Source organism: Choristoneura fumiferana, chromosome 18, assembly GCF_025370935.1.
Source record: "Choristoneura fumiferana chromosome 18, NRCan_CFum_1, whole genome shotgun sequence".
NCBI classification, from domain to species: domain Eukaryota; kingdom Metazoa; phylum Arthropoda; class Insecta; order Lepidoptera; family Tortricidae; genus Choristoneura; species Choristoneura fumiferana.
The window spans coordinates 20,916,317-20,926,459 of record NC_133489.1 but is presented as its reverse complement, the minus strand read 5'-3'; the positions used below and the strand labels follow the sequence as shown (position 1 = coordinate 20,926,459).

Below are 10,143 nucleotides of genomic sequence, written 5' to 3'. Positions count from 1 at the left end.
TTTTAACGACATAGAGGATTTATATAAAACTTTGTATACAATGAGATTTGAGAAATCTTGGTTTAATGTAAATTTACTTTTGCTTAAACTGTAAGGAAAAAATAAAAACAAAAAAGATGTAATATGAAAAACTTGTTTTTGCTCTACTTTTTTTCTTTAATAATATTAAGAAAAACGAATTTATATCAAACCAACATATATGTATATATCATTTCATTCTATATGGGAAGTTTAATATTGATCCAACATGTCGTTTTAAAAGCTGTAAAAACCGGGTCTCCAGATGTGTCCCCAAAATATTGTATGAAAGTGCCGTTTGGTTACGAAAATTACTAAGAAAAATTCGTTATATTATTCATGAAATAGATTTATTGTACACCTATAACTTCAAAATATTAAATCGAAATAAAAAAGTAACAAATTCTTTCAATTACTAAATAAAATATAAAATGTCCACAAAACAAAACCGTATTTAGCATAAGCATCTATGGTTTGAATAGGTATTTAACTAAATGTAAACAAAACAACATCAATTGGTGTTTTAAACATTGCAATTCCCCATTAAACTATCTAAACATTAACATTTCTGTATTAAAATACACTAGTCTAGTTTGTATTACAATAAGTAAAATGTTTTAAATCCTTGAAACTACCAACTACTAACTGTTCATTTAGCCTAGTGTTATTATATATTAATTTAAACTTTTACGATTTCTTTTAAGTCAAAATTTAAATAATTGCGAGATAATTTTAAAGATCCACCATAGATACACCAATACAAAGTCTTATAAATATCGCACATAACATAATAATTATGTCTTCATAATTTTCCACTTCACTTATTAGAAAATAACATAACCCTCATTTTTACTTCGCCACAACCGGTTAACTGTCATGTACAACCAGCTTTAAAAAACTCCGGTGTGTCACATAACATACAACATAACACACAATAACGCACTGGCACAAACACAATTGGAAATTCTAACTTCAACAACGAATACCAGCCAGAAATTTACTTCGATTTCAATTTAAACCTTGTGTTTACTTAGTTCATTGCCTGTATTTTCATAATTCGGGGTGTAATAAACAATACTTTCGTACTTACCTTGTACAAATCTTCAAACAAATCCCCGAAACATGCGCAGTAAAAACACACATCCACCTTACGAAGACTATCGCGACCACAAAATGAGTAGTGGTGAGAAAAGTGACATTTGACAGTTTACGTAAGGTGTTGCCACACCTAAAATTGGTCGAATTTGTTGCCTAGTCGAGTAAACAAAAAATCTACCATCAAATCAAATTCGAATAACACACTAGAAAAATTCTGGAGACACATTTATAGATTATGATTTTTGACCATTAGGATTGCTTGATTGAAATAATATATATATAATTACACGTCATTTTTATCGCTATTAGTAGTAAACTAAGAATTTTAAACCATTACACATATTTTTTTTCTATGTAAATTATTTTGTTGTTGGTAGTAAGGAGACACATATTTTTTGTATGGAGATTGTATTTTGTTGATTAGTAAAATATTTTTTATATTTTTATTGACAACACTAGAATAAATCTGGTTATTGCTACGTTATGTTTAGGATATAATTACGACATTCTAATAAAAAAAAATATGATTTTTCATTGATTAAGCACATTTATTCGGATGAAAATGTGGGCTCACTTCAAAATGTTCAAATAGTACAAATTTTTTACGACCTTACCCTAATCATGGTGGTTGTCGTCACATCTTTCTGTCACACTCACACTCATTCCGTATGAGATGAGGCGAAGAGATGGTGATGCGATTGCGAGTGCCAAAGCGTTAGATAATATGGCCACAGATTAATAGACCGAAGTAAACTGTGCTGTGAGTTGTGGGAAATAGCATTGCAGTTTGATTTACATGACCTTTTTCACAGTAGAAGATATCGTCAAAAAATTGGTATTGAGCATATTTTTATTTTAAAAAATACTGAAGTATTTTATTTTAGTACTTTTCGCCTTTTGTCTTCTACCGCATTAAGGTGTCTATAATAGGCACAAAAATGATTTTGCGTGATATACCTTCTCGTTATTTTTATAGATATTTCAGTTTGAATTATTACACTTATGACATCGCACACCCAATTATATTTCATGAATAAATATGTCTACTGTTTATTCGATTAATTTTATTCGGTTTCAAATAATTGGAAGCCTTTTGAAAACAGTCGTCACGCCACGCCAGGGTATGATGACATATTTCATATTTATTCAATCATTAAGTTCCCAATCCGCACCGGGCCTGCGTGGGAACCACAGCCCAAGCTCTGTCTTTCTGAGATTAGACCGTGACCAGCCGTGGGACGTATTTAGGCAGGGATGATGATTCTTTCATTCACAGTTTCAATAAGCAATTTTATTTGCTTACTGTTGTTATATGTGTTCTGTGAGCAGTGTAGCTGATTGCATATTTTGCGAAGTTACAGTTTTCCAAGCGAGAGTATCGTGAAAGTTCCGACCATCATTGTTTCAACGTATACATTGCAATCTGCGGTTTCAATTTGCTCAAATTGATTCTGTATCTATGGTTTATTTGTTTATTATGCAATCTATAAATATTGACGTTTAGGTATATATTATGTGTTTATTTGTAGAAATATTAATGACTTGATAATGATGTGAGGTATTAAGTTTTTGTTTTTTCTATTCTTTGTCTTGTTATATTTAAATTAAAGACTAAAAAAGGTACAGAGCAAAATGATCGTAGAAGTAGATTAACTTAGGTAAGTACGTAAGTTATAGCAAAGGAACCGAAACAATTAAAAAAGTTATACTATGTGTAAATCTCACCGTAAAAGAACCTATCGCAATTGCCATATTTTGCAACATGTACATTGTCTAACGATTACAACAAATTTAACACGCGTTGCTAAATTATTGCTATCCCTTTTGCTTTTGCAATAAATTTAATATCATAAGGTCTTTTACGGATCTGTAACAGTGTTGCCAGTGGCATTCGTACTTGTGATTTTGCCGCCAGTACATCAATTACTCGGCTTGCAACACTGCTTTAATTCTGATGACTCATGCCAATCTCGCAATTTAAACACTTGCGGCTTTGTAATTTCGACAAGCCGCACTTTGTGGCGTATAATACCTACAACATTGAACAAAATTGTCTTCTTCCGAAAAATACAGGTCTCTTCCCAAAATAATACTAACTTTACGGCATAAACATTTTTTTTCTTCCTTACATAATAACGAACTAATACGTCGAAGATTTTAGTTCACGAATCCTGAAATATTTTCGTATCGAGATTGCAGTTTGTTCTCTTCTTGATGCGCATTATATTCCCAAATGTTTCATTCAAGTATAAAAATCAATATTAGCACCTACCTTCTTCTTGATTTTTTATATATTTATTAAGGTTAGGGTTCATCTGTATTACGTTTGATTAACATAATAAAAGCAGCAAAACCAAACGATCTTATTTTAATTCTATTTGTAAACCAAATGACTTTGACCTCGGTTTCCTTTCAATTTAATGCACTAGCAACCCGGTCTAGAGGCACATTGTTTGTGCTCATAGACAATAGACTTAGCCTCTGAAAACGCATTGTGTCCGATTTCTGATTTCACGGCATCATTCTCTGTGATTTTGTTTACTTAACCTGTTACGGAATATACGTAAGTTTCATCGATGACCTTATGTTGGTATTACCTTACTTCACGAATTTGCTACGGTGTCGTTCTGCAATCATTTTGCTATGCCTGTCAGCTGTCAGTGGTTTCAACGCGTCAGCCTGTCCGTCATCATAGTTGTTTATAGTTTCAAGTGTACTTTTACTTTACTCGAAGTTGACTTTACATATTGCACGTTCATTACTTTAGTAATTTTTTCTATATGATTAGATGTAATCTTATTGCAACTACCCTCCCAAAATCATACAATAATTAGCTTTTGCCAAGATACAATTCGTAATGTTTACAGTAGATCTATGTAGGGTTGTGGTTGAAGAATTATGGAGAAGTCTAAAATTACAAATGTGAGGTACAATGGTGGTATGCAGCTTTCAGTTAACTGGCTTTTTGTTCAAAACAAGTTTGCGTGCATTAAAAAAATCTTAAGGTAGGGGAATCAAGTTCCAGGATGCAAAAGAAAACAGCGCGCTAGTAGCAAGACAAATTTTATTATACACTCATAATTATTTGCTGTGTTTTCACTTGTTATGAGAACGTAATAAAATATAAAGATTAATAATTAAGAAACTGTATATTTTTATCTTGGCATCACTTCATTATGCTTTAAAAAACTGTACCTTATTCATAAAAAAACCTTATCGTTGTTACTGGCTGCTCATAAAATTTAAATTCACATTTCGAGATCAACAGAGCTGTTAGTTCCCATCGTTTAGAAATAATTGCTGTAATACTCCAGCGTACTGCGTTCTTGCGTGTACTACACAGATTTTGTTACCGATTTCATTTATATGTTTTACAACGTGCAGCTCGGTTTAAACAGGTATTTTAATTGCACCCGCCACTTTGTATTTGAAAGCTTGGAAATGGAATCTTTTTGTACGTGCAAAAATAGTTGTAAAAGTGCTCGACAGATGGCGTTGGCGTCGAGTTACATCGCGCTATCGTTTGGCCGACTTGTTTTCGTTGGGTGAATCGCGTTCGTTCTTTCAGTTAACTTTGCGCAGAGGCAATATCGTAACCAATGAGGTTTATCCGAGGTGCGATTATTGCTAGTTGAAAACTTTACCAATACCCCGCCGTGTGGACGTGAAATACCGTCCGCTATGGCAATTTTTGAATGGCCGTTAAGGCCTCAAAGTTCTTAGTAATCTTGACTGGCTTTCTCAAAGCATATTCATGTTGCAATGTATATATTGCAAGATAGCAAATAAATGATTATGCATTGAAACTCATTTAAAACATTGTGCTTTTCACGATCACTGCGAGGAAATAATAGTACATTACTGTAGAGGCCGGGTTGTAGGGGGTTGCCAGCCAAGCAGATATAGACGGCCGAGCCTAGCGAGGCCGGATAGGGATGCGAGGCCGGCAACCCCACTTTCCGGCCGAGGCTTGTATGATGCTTTTCTCAAACATGACATGAAATAAAATAAAAAAACAAGAAATCAAGCATGGCGGGACGCTAGTCTGTGCCCTTAGTGTAAGTTTTCGGTTACGAAATACGTCTCGATCGCGTTCGCGTTAAAATCTAATTTGTATGCAAACACGAACAGCGCCTCTAGCGGAACGTTTGCGATGTTCGTGTTTCCATACAAATTGAGATTTTAACGCGAACGCGATCGAGACGTATTTTGTAACCGAAGACTTACACTAAGGGTACTGGTCGCCCTGTTGCGTGCGCACGTGTCGCGCTGGCTGCTGGCGCGGCGGCTGCGGAGCCGGAGAGCGCGCGTTGAAACAAAAGACGGTCGCATTGCCGGCCAGGTAGAGGCAGTGACCGCGGCCAGGTAGAGGAGCTAGTTTTTTAAAACGATTTCGTTCTTATTGGCCAGTACACAACCACATATTTAAAAAATCAAAACGTCATCTTCGTCATGTCCGAGCTGCTGCGATGCTGTAGCGTTTTTTCATAAGTACTTAAAAAAATTAAAGCATTTTGTGCATACTTATTATGAGTTTAAGAAAAAAAAAACACCTCATAAAAGTCATGAATTTCACATGCAGCAGACGATTACTTTTGATTGATCCAATTGTCGTTTCAGCACGCCGGGAATGAAATTCAGAAATTATATTCTAAAAAGTCGTATCGTATTATGAAATACATAACATTGATACGACCTGTTTTTGTAATGTGTTACATTGTTGTCGTGTTTTGCGAGCCATAAATGAGTCAGCTGTTAAATTAACATATATAGGCAGTTTTGGGTACTGGATTTAGGTTATCTATGGCCACATTTTCGAGCAGTGTCGTGAAAAGTTAATATCTAGAGACATGGTGGCATAAAATACCCGACATATCCCACATACTTCGCTCATACAAACTTAGTTTGCAATTAATTCGCCGTACAGCAAGCGAAATGCTTAACTAATTGCCTTACCGTTGATACACGTTGTTGATGTTGGCACTTGGCACTCTTAAGGTAATTGCACTAATTGTGGAATAGACTGTGGGAATTAGAAATTGGGCGGCTTGACTGATTTATTGAAGCTTGAGATGAGAAGGCAGTTAATTTACTGGCACTAGTTTCTTTGTTTTTACACTTTTTACTTTACCAATGCGAATTAGCTGTAATGTTATGATCAATCATCAAAATCAAGAAGGTTCTTGAGAAAAAGAGACAAACATTTGTATCATTCAAATGTCTGGCCCGATTGGGGAAGGAACTCATGACCTCAAGCTTTATAGACAGGTTCTCTAACCTAATCTCTAAAAAATTCTAGCGTAATCGACCGTCAAAAGTATTATACCATCAGCCAAATAAGTGTTATATTAATTTATAAACAAGTTCCTATGTCGCTAAAGTCGAACTTTCAAGTTGACAGACACGTCTATTGGCATTTGTTTGTTTTTCACTTCTCATGCTCATAAAATGTTACTTTAGTCTCTGCATATCGGGACTAAAGCTCCTTTTTAGGGTTCCGTAGCCAAAATGGCAAAAACGGAACCCTTATAGGTTCGCCATGTCTGTCTGCCTGTCTGTCTGTCCGTCCGCGGCTTTGCTAAGGGACTATCAATGCTAGAAAGCTGTAATTTTGCACGAATATATAAACATCAATTTTTTTTAGACTTCCTTCCATAAACGTAAAGTATACGTGATATTTTTTTTTCTCATCCAACCTTGTAGTGTGGGGTATCGTTGGATAGCTCTTTTAAAACCATCAACGCTTTTTCGATTAAATGATTTGTTTACAAAATATTCAACTTTACAGTACAAATTTTCATTTTAATCGAGCGCCACCCCCTCCCCTCCAATCTCTAAAATCTAAACCGGCGGGTGGAAAATTTTGAAAAAATTCAGGATGGTAGTAAGTATATCAAACTTACAAGGAAAACTATAACGGTGAAGTTTTCTTGAGAATTATTAGTAGTTTAAGAGTAAATAGCAGCCTAAGGTATAAAACTTGGAATATTTCGTACAAAATACGAAATCCTTAGAAAAATATTAGTTATTTTTGGCTAAATATGCAAGCTATGATTGGTTTTTGGAGTCTTTTTGTTTTTTTTTATTTCAACTCCAAATTTGTTACTTTTACGGGTATCCCGTGAAACCATATCGAAAATACAAACTGAAACATGGACGCACAGAAAAACCAGAAAAAGAGACCAGCACTGGGAATCGAACGCAGGTCCTCAGCATTCCGTGCTGCGTGCTTTAGCCCCTACACCACTGCTGGACAGGAATGTAGACTCGAATTTTTCCTATGCATACATATCTCAGGTTGCTTATTTCTACTTTGCTACTTAAGCAGCAGCACTAGCGACATCTATGTGGCGTCGACAGACGTCACACTCTTTCGGAACAAACCGCTCACCAGACAAGAGATGTCGCTACTAAGCAATCAAATTATGATTGGTTTTTGGAGTCTTTTTGTATTTTTTATATCAACATATTTGGCTGATGGTACCTAATCGAGACATTGGGCAAAATGTGTCACTAGAAAAAAATATTGAAAATCTAGGTTTTCTAACCAATCCTGAGCTATCCGGTCGTCAAACCGAAGATGAAACTATAATTTCCTATTTTATATTACCTAACATAGCTTAAGCCTTAGCAATTAATTCCACATAGGTATTTATGGATCCGGAGTCAACAATTTCCTCTTGGAAAATAATTTCTAGAGTTTTATTTATAATCTAACCTTGTTAGATAGATAAGAAATTGACGAATCCAATTATTAATTAGTTAATTACAATAAAAAAAGTGCACTGAGATGGAAACTACGCTTATAATACTTTCCTCGATTTCCAGTTCTTTGCATAATAACCAATAAACGATATTTAACATTGCTGGAGCCGTATAGTATAAGTGCATCTTGTTCTAAATTAATTCAAGACACTTATTTTTAACATAAGACTGCAACTCGATTTGTTATCTTCCATTATACTGGACATTTTTTTTGAAATGAAATGAAATGAAATATTTTATTTGTTTTCGTGATGTTCATTTAGGATCTAAGCTTTATATGCTTTTAGCCGTCAACTAAGTCGTAAACACCCTATTCTCACTGGATTGCCTATATTTTTTTATGTGTCGTCGTTATCAGTAATGACAAATTTGGCAAAGCTAGAGTAACACTAACAGCGAGGGGTTGCATCCGAAGACATACACTACTGACGATTCTTTCACTCTCCTGGTTATCATACTTTGTTCATTCCACGGCATTGCTAATGACAATACGGTGTACAACACTACAAACGTATCACCAATTGAACTGAATCCGAGCTGCCAAGCCAAGAGAATTAGTCGTCTGCCCCAGCGTGTAAATCCTCCTCCATCGGATTAACAGTAAATTGAGTATTTCCGAAGCCGGTATAGAGGTACTGAGAAAATTGCGCATACTGAGATATACTATCGCCGGTCGCACGTCCGTTCCTTTTGCGGTGACATAACCTATATTATAACGGTTCTTGTGATTGATTTCTCTGCGGCCTTTCATAGAACCCTTAAGTTCAAAAAGAGATCACAGAGCTAATAACAGGAGGAACAGAAACAACACTACTTTGCGATGGTGGTCCATATTCATCATCATCATTAATGTCCCACTGCTGGGCACATCAGAACATGGGCGTAGTTAATGCGGATTGGGAACTTCACACGCACCATTGAATCGCTTCGCAGGTTTTGCATTGCTTGCTCGTGGTAAATTTCAAATGTAATTCCGCATGAATTTCGCTTTTTGCTTGAGAGGCGATAGGACTAGGCCACCAATGGTCCATATTAATGAAAATGCTTGCCTTACAAGCTTGCTTTTACAGCGGAGAAGCAAAGTAAAATTGTGTCATCATCATCATAATCAGCCGTAGGACTTCCACTGTTGTACATAGGCCTCCCCTGCAGACCTCTAGTTGCTTCTGTTTGGAAGCGGCCTGCATCCATGCGTTATGGTGAACGTCCTACGCTGCACTTGCAGATCTGCGATCTTCATTCAAGAAATTTTGGGCCCCAACGGCTATCTCTTCTCCGTGCTATTTAGCATGTCCTTGCGACTTCAATGAACTTCACTCATTTTTCTAGGAATAGTGTGATTCATAGAAATTTGATTTTGATCATATCCTCCCAACATCACTGCGACTTTTCGCGTCTCCTGCAAAATGCACACACATTTTTTGTTTTCATAGATTCTGCAATATCATTGTACTTACTATTCTTTTCCTTGAACCTTATGCTATGCTAGGCATAACACAATTTTCGAGCATTTAACTTCGTGACAAACTTATACATAGTTTTTTTTTGCCATATAGGCGCCTCTTCCACGCTTTTAGTGTGACATTTCTATTTCTATTAATAATTCTGTGTAATAGATAAAAGGTGATGCAGTCGTTCTCATTGACGATGTAATTACTCCAACTCCAACCGGTATAGCGCGATGCGAAAAGATAAGCTTGCCTTTTTTGCTCTCAATTCCAACGCGGATTCTCTTTGATGCATTTGAGCTTCCTTAATTTGAAGACAATTAACGTCCTTTGGTTCACGTTTTTGCTTCTTCCGTGTTAGCACGATCAAGTTTGAAGACCTTGAAATCAATTTCTCACGCCTCGTCACAATGGGCGAACTTCAAACCTTTTCAACGGTGCTAGACGTATCGTACGTATTTCTGTACATTGCCGTTAATGATGTTCATTTGTAAATCCATAGCTTCTCGGACCGACAATGTAACGTAACTCGCCCGATATTTCCTGCATCGATCGTCTGACTCTAAATGAGGCTTTGGAATTCGCAAAAAAGACTCATAAGAAATTTGGTCATAGTGGGCGATGCTTTAATTAATGTGTCTTCATTTGCATATTACTCTGAGCTTGGTCTTTTATGGTAGCAATTCGATCTGCAAAAAGGCAGTTCGATCTGCAAAGTTCAGAATCTGTAATGAACTTCAGAATTTACTAACATACAAATTCTAGCATCTCATAACTTCCACCTAACTTCCGAGAAATTATTTTTTACGGGTGT

At 35.9% G+C, this 10,143-nt stretch overlaps 1 non-coding gene across 1 annotated transcript; it reads left to right on the top strand.

Moving 5' to 3' along the window:
* The first annotated feature begins 4,686 nt into the window (after positions 1-4,686).
* Positions 4,687-4,825, top strand: LOC141438503 (U4 spliceosomal RNA). The gene has a single exon (XR_012452488.1). It is a non-coding gene; the product is annotated as a U4 spliceosomal RNA (small nuclear RNA).
* Positions 4,826-10,143: the final 5,318 nt, after the last annotated feature.